Here is a 16,592-nt window from a genome sequence, read left to right on the forward strand (position 1 = left end):
TGGAGGTGGATAGTATGCTTCATCATTAGTCTTTTGGGATTGTCTTGGATCATCATATTGCTGAGAATATCTAATCCATTCACAATTCTTCATTGAACAATACTGCTTTTACTGTGTACGATGTTCTCCTGGTTCAGTTCACTTCACTATGCATCAATTCATGTAAGTCTTTCCAGATTTTTCTGAAATCTACCTGCTCATCATTTCTTATAGTACAATAATATTCCATTACAATCATATACCACAGCTTGTTTAGCCATTCCCCAAAGGAGGGACATCCCTTTTATTTCCAATTCTTTGCCACCACAGAAAAAAGCTGCTATAAAAAATTTTGTACAAATAGGTCCTTTTCTTGTTTTGGATATATTTGGGTTATAGACCTTGTAGTGATATTGTTGGGCCAAAGGGTATGCACAGTTTTATAGTCCTTTGGGCATAGTTCCAAATTGCTCTCCAGAATGGTTAGATCAGTTCACATCTCCACCAACAGTACATTAGTGTCCCAGTTTTCCCGCATCCCCTCCAACATCCAACATTTTCCTTTTTTGTCATATTAACCAATCTGATAGGTGTGAGGTGGTACCTCAGAGTTGTTTAAATTTGCATTTTTTTCTATACCTATAGATAGCTTTGATTTCTTTGTGTGAAAACTGCCTGTTCATATCCTTTGACCATTTATCAATTGGGGAATAACTTGTATTTTTATAAATTTGTCTCAGTTCTCTATATATTTGAGACATGAGGCCTTTATCAGAGATACTTGTTGCAAAATCCCCCCTAGTTTTCCATTTTCCTTTTTAATTTTATATAATCAAAATGATCAGTTTTACATTTTGTAATATTCTGTATCTTCTTTGGTCCTAAATTCCTCTCTTATCCATAAATATGACAGATAAACTATTCCGTGCTCTCTTAATTTGCTTATGGTATCACCCTTTATATGTAAATCATGTAACTGTTTTGACCTTATCTTGGTTTATGGTTTGAGATGTTGGTCCATACCTAGTTTTTGTCATACTGTTTTCCAGTTTTCCTGGCAGTTTTTGTCAAGTAATGTGTTTTTGTTCCAAAATCTTGGATCTTTGGGTTTATCATATGCTAGAATACTAGGGTCATTTACTGTAATATAATTTATCTAATCTATACTTCTGATCCATAACTCTATTTCTTAGCCAGTACCAGATTTATATAATGGATTTTTGGATCCTAAGTAGAAATGAGAAAGATGAACCTTCAGATTTTTTGCTTGCTATGCCATCCCATCAAGCCAGTCTCTAGAATTTCTGGGAGCTAGAAAACTGAAACATAAATGTCAGATAATGATAAATGTTAGAGATAGAACTTTTTCTGTATGAAAAAGAGAAACAAAGTGAGTCAGCCCTCTTTTGTCCTGGTATCCCATCTTTGGTGCCACAAACTCCAGCGAAACATCTGGGAGTTGCCACACCCCACAGGATGATCTGAGGCTCTGTTCAGTTACCTAATAGATAACCATATTTAAGGCCTCCACAATTTCCCCTTACGCATTTAGAGAGTTGCCATACCTCCTCTCATCTCCTTTCGCCTAGCTGATAGAATATCACAGACCTCTGCACTGCCTGAATAGCTGATCCTACTCTCTGGACATCTCAACTGACTACAAAGATTATGTTTCAATAAATTTCGTTAGGATATGTGTTCATTCCTCTCTGCATGTGGTGTTTATTTTATCATAAAATCATTCATTTAGAGGGCAATTGCCACTGAATGCAGATATTATGGACTGAAGAATTTTATCATTTCTCCTGTCTGATTTTTTCTGGGGACCTCTAAATTACACTAAAACAGGTATTGAGAAGAGTAAAAGACATTTAATTACCAATTAAACTGACAACTTTATGATTTATTTCATGATTAGATTAATGATTCAGCAATTCTGGGACATTTTGCCATCACCACTGTCTCTCTTCCACCTCATCCAGGGAGAAAATCAGCAGGAAACTAATAGTCATTCTGATATATTTGACTCCCATGGCTCTGTCCACCTGTCTGGGTGACAAGAACCCGAATGAGTAACACCATGGATTTTAGCACCAAATAGTCTCAATCAGATTCTATTAGATATTGCTGAATATTCACAAAATATGTTATAACAAATATGTTATCCTGTGAACTACAAAAGCTGTTCATATAGGATTAGAGAGTATTATTGTTATATTGCAAGCCTTCTATTCCATCCAAGACAGCTCCAACTCACCTGATTCAGAGCAGTGTTGTCTGCCAGGTCCAAATAGCTAAGTTTACAACAAGGTCTAAATGAGTATATATGATAGTAACTTTGTATGTCACTTTACTCTTTTCAAAGTGTTTCTATAAAAAGGACCCACATGTACAAAAATATTTATAGCAGCTCTTTTTGTGGTGGCAAAGAATTGGAAATTGAGGGAATGCCCATCAATTGGGGAATGTCTGAACAAGTTGTAGTATATGAATGTGATGGAATACTATTGTGCTATAAGAAATGATGAGCAGGCAGACTTCAGAAAAACCTGGAAAAACTTGTAGGGACTGATGCTGAGTGAAGTGAGCAGAACCAGGAGAATGTTGTACATAGTAACAGCCACATTGTGCAATGACTAATGTTGTCAAAATTTAACTGCTCTACATGCCATTCTGTAAGAGATTTGCATTCTGTAAGGAAAAAATTGTGTAATATATTACTGGGGCCAAATATGTTAATACCTTAATAATACCTGTTAATACCTACTCAATCTAGGTAACATATTTGCATCTTAACATGGGGTTTGGCAATATCCTAACCCAAAGAAGTGAGAATTTTAGATACCAAGGCCTGTTGGTGGCAGGTGAAAAGAGATAATTTTAGTCAAGTGCCTTTCTAGTCACAACATGTTGGTAGCTGCCCATTTTGTTTATGAATAGACCCAGATTTGTTGGGGAAGAACCAATAAATTCTTCTCAGTGAACTATTATAAGGGCTTCTAGCTGACCATGTCATTTCCCTTCTCTAGAATTTTCAGTGGCTAGTAATTGCCTCTAAACTTTTGAAAGGGTATATAGATTAAGATTAGGAGGGTGGGGTGAATAGAAAAGGGAAGAATTTTAGGGGGTTTGCTAACATAACGAATAAGAGGATAAGAGGAGAAGATAAGGTAACCAAGATAGGGTAAAAAGAGAGGTTGAGAAGGAAAATAGTGAATAAAAATAAAATGGAAGGAAATTCTTAAATTATGACTGTTAACTTTGAATGTGAATTAGAAAAAATAATAACAAAATTCATTTGGAAAAACAGAAAAGTCAGTATCAAAGGAAATAATGAAAAAAAAGTGTAAAGGGAGAAGGTTTAGCTGTACCAGGTCTTAAACTATATTAAAAGTCAGTAATTATCAAAACTATCTGATACTGGCTAAGAAATAGAAAGGTAGATCAATGGAATGGAGTAGACATTCAATTTATAGTAGCAAATAAACATAACAATAAGTGTAAAGACTTAAGATTTGGGGATAAAAATTTATTATTTGGTAAAAACTGTTGGGAAAACTGGAAATCAGTATGGCAGAAACTGGGCACAGACCAATATCTTATACCATTTACCAAGAAAAGTCAAAATGCATACATGACCTAGATATAAAGAGAGATTTTATAAGAAAATTAGAAGAGCATGGAACATGTTACTTATCAGACTTTTGGACAGATGAACAATTTATGAATAAACAAGAGATAGACAGCAAAGTTAGGTGTAAAATGGAAAATTTTAATTTCATTAAATTAAAAACAGTTTGTACAAATAAAACAAGTGTAGCCAAGATTAGAAAGAAACCAAAAAATTGGGGGGAAAATTATATACACAGCTTATCAGATGAAGGTCTCATATCTAAAATATATAAAGAACTTTGTCAAATCTATAAGAGTATGAGTCATTTCCCAATTAACAAATGGTCAAAGGATATAAACAGGCAGTTTTTCAATAAAGAAATCAAAACAATTAATATTTGTATGAAAAAATGCTGTAAATCATTACTGATTAGAGAAATGCAAATTAAAACAACCTTGAGAAATCATTGTATACCTTCCAGATTGGCTAAAATGATAGAAGGGGAAAATGACAAATGTTGGATGGTGTATGGAAAAATTGGGACATTAATTCATTTTTGGTGGAATTGTGAATTGATCCAACCATTTTGGAGAGCAATCTGGAATTACGCCCAAAGTGTTATTAAACTACCTTTACCCTTTGACTCAGCAATACCACTATTTGGTCTGTTTCTGAAGATCATTAGGGAAAAAATTTAAAAAACCCTGTGTGTTCCAAAATGTTTATAAAAGCTGTCTTTGTAGTAGCATAGAACTGGAAATTGCATGAATTCCCATCAACTGGGGAATGACTGAATGAGTTGTGGTATATGATTGTGATGGAATACTACTGTGCTATAAGAAATGATTGAGCTCAGTGATTTTAGAAAAACATGGGGAGACTTGCACAAAATAATGAAGAGTGAAATGAGCGGAACCAAGAGAACATTGTATACAGTAATAGCAATATTGTTTTAAGAACAACTTTGAGTGAATAAATTATTTTGACTGTTATAAATACCCGAATAAACTATAAAAGACATATGAAGAAAGATACTTTTTACATCCAGAGAAAGAACTGATAAATAGAATTATGTGTAGAATAATTTAAAATATACATACCTATTTGTATGGTAGCCATCTCTAAGGTAGAGGGAGGAGGGTAGGAAAAAAAAGAAATGTACGTAACAATTTTGTTGCATATTTGAAAGGAATAGCAAGTTGTGCATAGTAACTTTGCAGTTTCATGTGCAATGATCGTTTTTTATTGTACTGTTATTGTTTTATTCCATAAATTAAAAATAAAATTTAAAAATAGAATGAAAAAAAACTTTCACCATCTGTCTCCAGCCTACTTTCCAAGCTTATTACACATTATTTACCTTCATATGTTTTGCATTCCAGACAAACTGTCCCATTTTCTGTTCCCCATATGGGATATGCCATCTTCTACCTCCACATTTACACAAATTACCTAAACCCCATGCCTGGAACACATTCCCTTCTTATCTCTACCTACTAGAATCCCTGACTTCTTTCAAGGTTCAGTCTACATCCCACCTCCCACATGAACACCATCCTGATCCTCCCAGTTGTTCAAGGTGTCCAGTATTAAAAACACTGAATTACAAGTTTAGTTACTGAATTTCTAGTCACTTATTAGTAATAGGATTTTAAAAGAATCATTTAATGTCTACTAGTTTCAGTACTTTTTTCTATATTTTGTAATTGTGTTTATGACATCTTCCCCAAACCAACCCATAGAATTCCCCCTGTAAAAAACCCCTCAATTCATAGAAAAAAACTATGCACTGATAGAGCTGTGGTCTGTGGTTTATCCTGCCATTTAACGCCTAGCATTTGTACCCTTGCTTACTCACCAAAAGAAATGTTTAAGAAATTTGTGGTTTAAATATTAAGGAAAATTAGTTCTGATGTAAAGGTAATGAAATGAGTAGCAAACAACTCAAGCCCTCCCACCTTTACCCACGTAGTTTTCAAGAACTCATATCTCAGCTGGTTTTTATTAGTTTGCGAAAGAAATCTATTTGGTTTATTTTCCTTCTATTTGTGGTTGATTCTTTAGGCAAAAAAAAAAAGGCAAAGCAATGAACAAAAGAGAAAAGATGGTCCTGTTCAATTCTCAGATTCTTTCTTCTTCCTCCTCTGTCCAATCATTGTTTGATTTTAACATCTTTTTCCTTCCCTAAAAAATACATCAAAAAACCAAAAAAAAAATCATGCTACAATTTTTTAAAAACTAGTTACTTTTGAAAAAACTTCAAAATGCTTTCCAAAATTTTTATATAGACCCATCTTGTGATATCAGAAATTAAGGGTTGGGAAATGTTTATTTTTTTTGCCACTTGCATTAGTGGGAAACTGTCTTCTCATGAAGGCTATCTACTCAAATACATTCTTTGTTAGCAATTTTGGTTAGAATGGCAGATTCTCAAATGCCCCTGGTCCGTATGTCCTCTTTGGAACACCACTTGTTTAGGGAGGGAGTACTTTGCAGCATTCAGCAGTTTGGTCAGGAATGGTACTAGCATTATGAAAGATCCCTCCTCCTATGACCCACATCTCCAATTAGCTGAATTACTCTATCAAGGCACATCATAGGAAGATTTAAAGCAGAAACTATTATTGTGCCAATTATAAGACCTACTGTGCCAGCTAACAGGCAAGCAAATCTTCCCTGGCCAGCTTACAACAAGGTGGTTCTTGCAAACACAGCAGATCTACTTTGATTTAGAGCCTTCCATTACCATAACGTTGTAATTATCATCTGCAGCTGATGAGAAAGAAGGCACAGACTCTATGTGGGGATCTAGGTATATGGTTAAAAAATGCTTTCTCTAGAATGAATCTTTCTATTTGATTTCTCATCTCCTCTTAACCAATTAATCATGAATTTTATTTGTATTTATTTATAATTTATTTATAATTCAAATTTTATTTGAATAAAACTGACATAGCCTTAAGCCAGTGCTCATGATTCATTTTCACTTTCCTGATCAAAATGTTTCACAAGGCCCTGATTATGTTCCAAACCCTATATAGTGTTATCTTTTTCCTAGTTGACTGACAGAAAGCAAATAACAGGCATGATCTGTGAAATATTGTTCCTCTGTAATAATAATACTAGCTAGCAATTATATAGCTCTTTAAGGTTCGCAAAACACTTCACAAATATTTTATCATTTAATCTTCATCACAATCCTGAGAATTAGGTAAGTTGCCCAGAGTCACATAGCTAGTAAGTGTCTGGGGTTGATTCAAGCAGGCCTAATTCCCAGTCCAGCATTCTATGTCCAACAGATATATAGATAGATAGATAGATAGATAGATAGATAGATAGATAGATAGATAGATAGATAGATAGATAGATATAGATATAGATATCTATATCTATATTTTTTTTGCCATTTGCATTAGTGGGAAACTGTCTTCTCATGAAGGCGATCTACTCAAATACATTCTTTGTTAGCAATTTTGGTTAGAATGGCAGATTCTCAAATGCCCCTGGTCCGTATGTCCTCTTTGGAACACCACTTGTTTAGGGAGGGAGTACTTTGCAGCATTCAGCAGTTTGGTCAGGAATTTTCCCTTTTCCCCCTCCTTCTCCTCTTGTAAGCTACTATTCTTGATGTAACATATAAATACCCAAGGCTTTGCCTGCATTGCTGGGCTCTTTTGTACTTGGTATAAGGAATTCCCACATTCATGTGCCTTTCTCTTGTAATAAATCAAGTTATTACTCATATATATGTCCAGATGAAAATACATAGTGTCTCAAATGTAACTGACATTCAATGAATGTCACCTCTCATAAAGCATTATTTAGAAGTAAATGCTTATACTGTTATGTATTATTTTTATAATTTTTTATATTTGTAAATATAATTCATTGGGCATAGATTTCTTCCCTTTATAACTTTCAACAAGCCTTTTAGTTCTTCTCCACATGTTTAACAACTGGCTCTCTGAAAAATTATGCATGATGTACTTTTAAGTATAATCTGCAACATTTATTAACATTTTCCCCATCATTTTCTTAAGTTTAGAAAATCAATAAACCAAGGCCTCATTTTTAATGTTTGTTGAATTTTGAGGTGTAAATGCTCACACTGAAAATTTATTTATTTTTTAATAATGTTTTTCTTTTTTAAAAAAATATTTATTTTTAGCTGTCAACATTCACTTTGATAAGATTTTGAGTTCCAGATTTTTCCTTCTCCCTCTCTTCTCCCCTCCCCAAGATGCATGCAATCTGATATAGGCTATACATGTACAATTATATAAGTTGGTCATCACCACAATGTTGCTGTTACTGTCACACTGAAAATTTAACAATTGGCTCTTGAGGGTCAGTATGACTTAGCTCTGGAATACCACTGTCTATATACCTTCATTAGACTTAGGCAAAAATTATTTATTAAGCATTTACTATGTTCTAGGGACTGTGTTGTGTTGGGGGGAATACATAAAAACAAAAAGAATGATAGTCTCTGCTCCCAAGGAACTGACCTTCTAATGGGGTGTTGAAAGGAAAATTCTTCATTTGGGCTTTCACCCTGATAAACGAGGCAAAACTCAGGACAGAGAATTAAAAGGATTTTATTGTAAGTATGTCAAGGTAGCAACACACTGACAGACTGGCTGATCACAGAAGATCAGCCGTGGCTTCAGGGTGGTTACAGCTTTTATAAGTAACTTTAAGACAATTCAGATTAAGTCCACCAAAAGAAGTTGGGCCCTTGCATGTTAATTCCTCCCCAATGTGGCAAGAATGTGACAGTTTTCAGGTAGGGGAACATAACAAAGATCATGTGTAAAAACAGCTGCATACTTAGTGTGTCCTTCTCCACCAGAGCCTCCCCCAACACTGACTGATAAGTGGGGCTAGGAACAATGGGTAACTGAGTCAAAGTAACTTTAACGTAACTTTAAAGACAGAGATACAAAAGGGAGCTGAAAAGTGGAGGTAGTGTGTTTGGGAGTGAGTGTTGGAGAATGTTTTTGAAGTCCAAAAAGTCAGGAGCAGAGCTGGGAGGGGAATGAAAATGGGTTGATCTGGGCTCCTGCGCAAAACAGAGGCACTAGGAGAAATCCATCAGTAGGAGAAGGGAGCTGGCCTGCTTGAGCAATATTCCAAGGTGAGAAGACCACAGGGCATGGAGGTTCCGCTTGCCAAAGGCAGTTCCAGGATGAAGTGGAGCTGGGAGGATTTAAGTAATAGGAAGATGAGGAATTTTTCTCTTTTTTGATGAACTCGTTTCATATAGTATAATTTTATTAAGCAGAATAATTTATTACCTGCAAGTGGAGACTTGAGAAGGAAGTAGAAGATATGATCTCTCCTCTCGAGTACTCTATTCATAAGTAGGGTAGCCTAAAGGACAGTATGTTTATCTTAGAGTTGGAAAGACCTGGTTTTGAAACCTGCCTCTGTGTGTCCTTTAGCAAGTCATTAAAACTTTTTGAGATTCCGTTTCCTCAACTAGAAAATGGGGATAATATTAGCTGTCTCACAGCATTATATGTGAGGATCAAATACAATCATGTATGTCAAATGTTTTACAAACTTTAAAGTATTATGTGAGCTGCTCTGATAACGATGATATTATTGATTATGATACCCTCATGCCAAATTCTATGCTGTGAGCATAGTTGAAGTCTTGGAAGTCTTATGCCAGAAAGCTATTGTTTGTTAGACTCATGGATGCAGAAGGGATCTGTTGATTGTAGTAGATGTTTTAGATTCTGTAGCACGCAATCTGTATTATTTATTGATAGTCATTTGTCATATACTATATTATTATTTATTGCAGTTCCATATTTATAAACCCCTTGAAGGGACTTTGCACATTCAGTATTTATAGCGTTAATTAATCAATGTTTATTAATTATTTTATTAAAAGTGTTTATTAAGCACCACATTGTATGTCTAGGTGACAGGGATGAAAATGCAAAAGCAAAGCAGCTCCTTCCCTAAAGGATCTTGCATGCTATTGGGGAATATAGCATGTTCATAGATAAATAAATGTAGGTTATATCACAACACGATAATCTAGGGGTGAATCTAGCAGCTAGAGGAATTCAAAAAGCCTTTTGAAGGATGTGGAATTGAATTGCAAATGGAACCAAGAGTTTCAAGCAGTGGAGATAGAGAGAAACATCACATGCTTGGGGAACAACCTTTTGTAAAGGTGTGAAGAGAAGATAGCATATCTTTATAGGAAATAGCAAATAAACAAATTTGGCTAGTGACAAGAGTGGTGAGGGAGGGAAATCCCCATCTGGTAATCAGCTTAGATAAGTAGCCTGTAGTTAGACTATGAAGGAATTTAAAAGCCAGACAGAAGAGTTCATATTTTGGCCTAGAGAGGATGGGAGCCACTGATATAATCAGATGTGTACTTTGGGAATATCAATTTGGCAGCTGTGTTGGGTTGGAGGGGTGAAACTAGCATTAAGAGGCTATTGTAATTGTCTAGGTAAGAGGTGATGAAGACCTCAACTTTGGTGGCTATGGTGTGAGTAGAGAAAGGAAGTGGATATGAGAGATGTCCAAGAAATTGAATCAACAAAACTTGACAACTAACTGGAAATGGGGAATGAAGGAGAATGAAGGGGACCTAATACTAACTTCTGGGTGACTGGCAAGATACCTTTGATAGAAATAGACTTAGGAGCCAAGTGAGTTTAGAGGAAAATATTAAAAAGTTTTATTTTGAACATGTTGAGCTTGTGATGTTGGTGAGACACACTGGTAGAGATATCTAGCAGGCAGTTCAGGATACGTAGTGCCTTATGTATTGGCATTCAATGAAGGTTTCACTAATGTTTTCTACTCCTCAAAAATTATTAAAGGGCATGGAGATAATTCATTTATATGCACAAACTCATCATTTGGTCTTCTACAGTCAACTGAAGTCTGCACTACTGTAATGGTCAGTTATTTGGGGATGTTTTCTGGAAAATACATTTTCATTAAGTTATTCAGTTTATAATAAGATTGCATTATATAATATAGGAGGTATAGGGTGTGATAATTGCTAAGTGGGACAGAAAGCAATTGTTAATGTCAGCAACAGATGTTTCACTAACGTGAATAGTGGTGTTCAAAATGGCTTACTCAGATGTTTGAATTGCTTCCTAAGAAGCTGGTTAAGGGTAGTAAAGCCATAAATTTTAAGTCTAATTATAAATGATGTTAGGAAAGAAATTTCCTGAGCACCTCAGCTTAAAATAGTCTCTCCTTCCTACATGCATAGATAATTCTTATTGTTTGTACCAATCATTTGACAGTCAGCATATATCATTTAGATATTCAGTCAACTAGCGTTTATTAGTACCTTCTATGAGTCAGGCACTGTGCTAAGCACTGGGAATACAATGAAAGACAAAATTTTCTGCTCATTGTTGAATAGGGGAAGATAACATGCAAATGACTGTGTACAAACAAGATACATACTGGGTAAATTGAGGGTAATCTCAGAGGATCGGAACTAAGATTAAGGAGGACTGGGGAAGGCTTCCTGGAGAAAGAGGGATTTTATTTTTTTAATTAATTTTTAGTTTTCAGGATTCACTTTTATAAGCTTTTAAGTTCTAAAATTTTCCATTCTCCCTCCCTTTCCACCTCCACAAGATAACATGCAATCTGATACAGACTATACATGTACAATAATGTTAAATGTATTTCCACATTAGTCATGTTGTGAAAGAAGAATTGGAACAAAATGGAAAAGCCATGAAAAATAGAATAAAAAACAAAAAAGAGAAAATACTATGCTTCAATCTGCATTCAAACTCCATAATTCTTTCTGTGGATGTGGACAGCATTTTCCACCACGAGTCTTTTGAAATTGTCTTAGATCATTGTATTGCTGAGAAGAGCTAGGTCTATCAAAATTGATCATTGCACTGTGTTGCTGTTACTGTGTCTATTGTTCTCCTGGTTCTGCTAACTTCACTCAGCATCAGTTTGTGTAAGTCTTTCCAGGTTTTTCTGAAATCTGCCTGCTCATCATTTTTTATGGAACAAAAGTATTCCATTACATTCATATACCACAACTTGTTCAGCCATTCCGCAATTGATAGGCATCCCCTCAGTTTCCAATTCTTGTCTACCACAAAAAGAGCTGCTATAAATATTTTTGTACCTCTGGGTCCTTTTCCCTTTTCTATGATCAGAAAGAGGGATTTTAGCCAAGACTTGAAGTAAGCCAACAAAGATAAGAGATGGAAATGAGGAGAGAGAGCATTCCAAGTATGGCAGACAACCAATGAAAAACACTTAAAAATGGAGAGAGAGAATGCCATGTGGGAGGAACTGTGAGGAGGCCGGTGTCACTGGATTGAAGAGTGCCCAGAGGGGAGGAAGGTGTAAGAAGACTGTAAAGGTAGAAAGTGGGCAGGACAAGAAGGGCTTTGAATGCCAAACAAAGGATTTTATATTTGATCCTGGAGGTGATAAGGAGCCATTCGGATTTATTGAATATGGAGATGATATGATCAGATGTATGTTTTAGGAAGATCGATCTGATAGCTGAGTCAGATATGGACTAGGTTGGGTTGAGACTCAAAGCAGAGAAATCAAGCAGCTGGCTATTGCAATAGTACAGGAATGAGGTAATAAGATTCTGCGCCAGGGTGGTGGCCATGTTAGAAAAGAGAAGGAGGCACATGTGAAAGATGTTACAAAGGTACAAATGATGAGACTTGATCACTGGTCGAGTATATGAGGTGACAGAGAGTGAGAAGTGGAAGATAAAACCTAGGTATCAAACCTGGGTGACTGGGAGGATGACAGATTTTTTTATGGATGGGTGAGACACGGACACATTTGCAGTAGGAAAGTAACAAGGAGACAGAGCAATTTAATGTTAGTAAGAGAGTAGGGGTGGTGGGAGGATGGTAATCATCTGGATAAGATGAGATGGAATGTTATCATTTGTCTATATAGAGGATTTTTCCCTGGCAAGGAGAAAAACCATCTCTTCATGTGAAACTAGAGTGAAGAGGGAGATAGGGGAGGAGGCATTTGAATGATGTGATATTAAAAAGAGGAGAGAAGTGGGAGCTCTCAGTGAATGGTGTCAATATTTTCAGTGAAATATGGGTCAAGGTTCTCAGCCGAGAGTATAGAGGTGGGAGAGATATGAGTGAGTAAAAGTGAATAGATTTGGGAGATGTTTAAAAGGATTGCTTTGCAACAGTAGGGACCCACTTCAGATTATGTAACAAACTTGTAGTAAACCCAGTCAGCATAATTCCATGATTTTCTCCAGTTTTGTTCAGCATCAGTTATGTAGGTCCTAATACATCAGATGATGAGAATAATCCAAGGCTAGGGTTTGGAAAGGCAAGATCCTCTATAGGATAAACAGACAGGAGACTCAAAAATTGTAGAGTATGGAATGTAAAGCTGAACTGGCTTAATAGGGAATTAAAATGGGGAAGAGAAAAGAGTCTAGCCAGTACAACAGAGATGATCTGGGAAAAAAACTGAAGGACTGACAGATTCAAGGTCACAGTCAGGACGAAGAACAGAAGGAGCTGCAAGGCAAAGAGAGAGGTGGAAGAGTAACAGATTATGATTAGATAAAGGAATTTCAGAGTTCATGAACATGGATGTGGAACACTTGTGGATGATGGCAGGATGTTCATCCTCTCCGTGTGTAGCTGTGGTGGGCTGGAGAAGCATGAATGAGGAATGAGTAAGTTAATGAATTTGGAAGCTGGAGATTTAAATAAGTATCAATATGTATGTTAAAGTCCCCTAGTATGAAAGTAGGAATTAAGGACAGAAAAATTGAGCCAGGCATTGAATTCTTTGAAGAAGGAAAGAGAGTGTCTTGGAAGACTATAGACAATGAGAATATTGATTTATTAGACCTGTGAAATGAATGAATTCAAAGGAAGAGAAATTAGTGAGTGATAGAGGGAGAGCCTGTTAGTGGCAGTGGGAAGCAAGGGGTAATCCAACTGCCCCATTGTGACCTATGAGTCAGGAGGAATGAAAGTACAGCCAGTACTAGAAAATGTAGCCAGAACAGGTACATCATTAGGAGAAAATCACATCTCAAATGAATGCAAGAAGTTGGAAAGAGCAAGAAAGGTCAAAATTCAGGAAGAAATTACTTTGTGTCCTATGGAGCCAGCATTCCATAGAGCGCAATGGAAGTAGGTTAGAAAGCTTTAGAGAGGGAGGTCAGGGAAGGGGTTTGGGTTGCTAAGGATGGAAAGAAGGGAGTGATCAATGGAGCATGGGGAATTCTATTTGAAAAATGGCAACTGGGCATTCAGAATCACTGGTGTGGTTATGCTGGGCAAGGAGTATGTTAATTATTAAGGATCGCCTTGGTATATCTCTCAGGTAGAAAGCATATTATCTAATAACACTTGTTAAGTATATCTGTCTTGTTTAAAAGTACTTGGTATGTCTGTATGTCTTGTATATACACAATATGCAATGATATTTATATAATAATTTGACCTAGAGACATATTACTGAGATGCAGGAGGAGCTAAATTATAGAGAGGGGCATGGGTCACCCCCTTCTCCAAATCAAAGGTATTTTTAAATTTTAGTCACTAAATTTTAAAAATTTAGTCAAATTTACCTTTTTCATTTTCTTTTTCTTCCTTCTTCCTTTTTTCTTCCTTCCTTTTTTCTTTCTTTCTCTCAGTTTGATTAACTTCAACATTTCCTTAGGCTGGTTTCCCTAGCTCAGTTCCTTTTCCTAGCTCTTTCATCTTCCCACCCATTTATCAGAATTTGGAAGACTCATCTACTCATCTTTGCTAGCTTTTAGTTGTCTTTTTATAATGTGGATTATGTGGAGAAGCTAATTTCTATTTGTTTTTGGTTTGCTTTATCATTTGTCTTCCATGAGTTCTTTCTTTTTTGTTTGTTTGGTTTTTTTTGTTTTTTTGCTAGACAATGGTGTTAAGTGACTTGGCCAGGGTCACACAGCTAGTAAGTGTTATGTGTCTGAGGCTGGATTTGAACTCAGATCCTCCTGACTCCAGGGCCACTGTTCTGTCTACTGCACCAGCCAGCTGCCCTGAGTTCTTTTTTGGTAACCAAAAATCACACCTCCACAATATATGAGTAGTAACTTGATTTATTACAAGAGAAAGGCACATGAATGTGGGAATTCCTTATACCAAGTACAAAAGAGCCCAGCAACGCAGGCAAAGCCTTGGGTATTTATATGTTACATCAAGAATAGTAGCTTACAAGAGGAGAAGGAGGGGGAAAAGGGAAAATTCTTTAGAATCAAGTCATGAGCAAAGTGAAGGCATGGCTGGGGCCCCTTCTGGGAACTGCTAGACCATGAAGGTAGGATGGTCTTGCTTATCTGAGCTGCACAAACAGTTTATTAGTCTGATTTAGGCTAGCTGGAGCCAAGATTGTAGCTGACTTTGCTTCAAGGCCACTGAGAGCTTAATAGAGTTCAGTTGCAGAAGATCACTGTTATGTTAGTTCAAGGGGTCTTCATCTCTGGTACAGGGCTACTCAAGAAAGCAAGTTCAGGAGCCCCTCCATATTTTAAAGATATTTGTCGGGGTCTGTGTCTGAGAACTAGGCTTTCACATTACCCTCTTAATAGGAAGTCCCCCTTTGCCTTTGGCATAGTTGATAGAGTGCTGGACCTGGAATCAGGATGACAAATTCAAATCCAACCTCAGACACTTATTAGGCTTGGGCAAGTAATAATCTCTTTTTTCCTCAGTTTCCTTTTCTGTAAAATGGGGAGAATAATAGCATCAGCCTCCCAGGGTTGTTGTGAGCACAAAATGAGAAAGCATCTGTAAAGCACTAAACATGGTGCCTGGCACACAATAGGCACTATAAACATGTTAGCTGTTATTGTTAAAAGTCCTGCAACATGTGTCTCTGAAATGATGTTTCTTGTTACACCAAAACACAAACTAAAACCAACTCTGCTAACTTTTATCTGTTGAAAACCCTGTGAACTATTGTTTCATTGATGCAATTTAATTTTCTTCTTGTTTCATATAGCAAAATTGCAATATAGATGTGATTTAACTCTTTTATTAGTATATCAACTTATTTGCTGTTGGTCAAAGATCTTACGTTTAAATTTTTTAAAAATTAAATTAATGTTTGTAGATGGCCTAAAAATTGTGACTCTCTTAACATCCTCTGTTCTTAGTTTTTTTACCTACCCTGCCACTGTCACTGTGCTTGTAAATCCATCTGGTTGTGGAGTTTTTATTTTTCCTTTGGGAGTTCATGTGTGACTTGTTTAATTTTTCTTTCTAATATTGCATTATTTAAATAGTATGTTTCATCTTTTGTTAATTATGTGTATTTAATACTTGTAGTTATTTATCTTTTTCCTTCAAGTTCTCCCAGTTTTGTTAGCATATGATTGGGAAGAAGAGTTTCTGACAATTTCCTTTCTTTCCTCTTCAATTGCTGTAGACCCTCCTTTTTTTAAATATAAACAATTTGTTCTCTCTCTCTTTCTCCTTCCCTGCCTCAAATCATCTAATTGTTTATTTTAACTTTTCAAAAAAGTGCTATTTTTGCTTTCAATTTTATTAATCACTTCTTTAATTTTTATTATTTCTAGTTTGTTCTTTAGTTGAGGATTTTTTTATTTTACCATTCAAATTTTAAAAATTGCATTCATGCCCATTTTATTGGTTTGTTCTCTCTTTTGTTAAAAAAAACTCTATCTTTCAGAACTGCTTTAGTTCTATCCCATAAGGTTTACTATGTTGTCCCATTATTGGGGCAGGTAGGTGGTTCAGTGTATAGAGTGCTGTGCCTGGAGTCAGAAAAATTTGAGTTTAATGGCCTTAGACACTTACTAGCTGTGTGATCCTGGACAAGTCATTAGCCTTGTTTGCCTCAGTTTCCTCATCTATAAAATGAGCAGGAGAAGGAAATGGCAAACCACTCCAGTATCTTTGCCAAGAAAACCTCAAATGGGGTCAGGAAGGGGCATGACTGAATAGCAAAAACTCAATGTCAT

At 36.0% G+C, this 16,592-nt stretch overlaps 1 long non-coding RNA gene across 3 annotated transcripts in view; it reads left to right on the top strand.

The window, feature by feature from the left end:
• The window catches only part of LOC110212811 (uncharacterized), a 113,726-nt gene that overhangs the window by 34,399 nt on the left and 62,735 nt on the right, over positions 1 to 16,592 (top strand). The gene's annotated exons all lie outside the window — the stretch shown is intronic.

This window comes from Phascolarctos cinereus, unplaced genomic scaffold (genome assembly GCF_003287225.1).
Source record: "Phascolarctos cinereus isolate Bilbo 61053 unplaced genomic scaffold, phaCin_HiC Scaffold_726;HRSCAF=1367, whole genome shotgun sequence".
Classification (NCBI taxonomy): Eukaryota; Metazoa; Chordata; class Mammalia; order Diprotodontia; family Phascolarctidae; genus Phascolarctos; species Phascolarctos cinereus.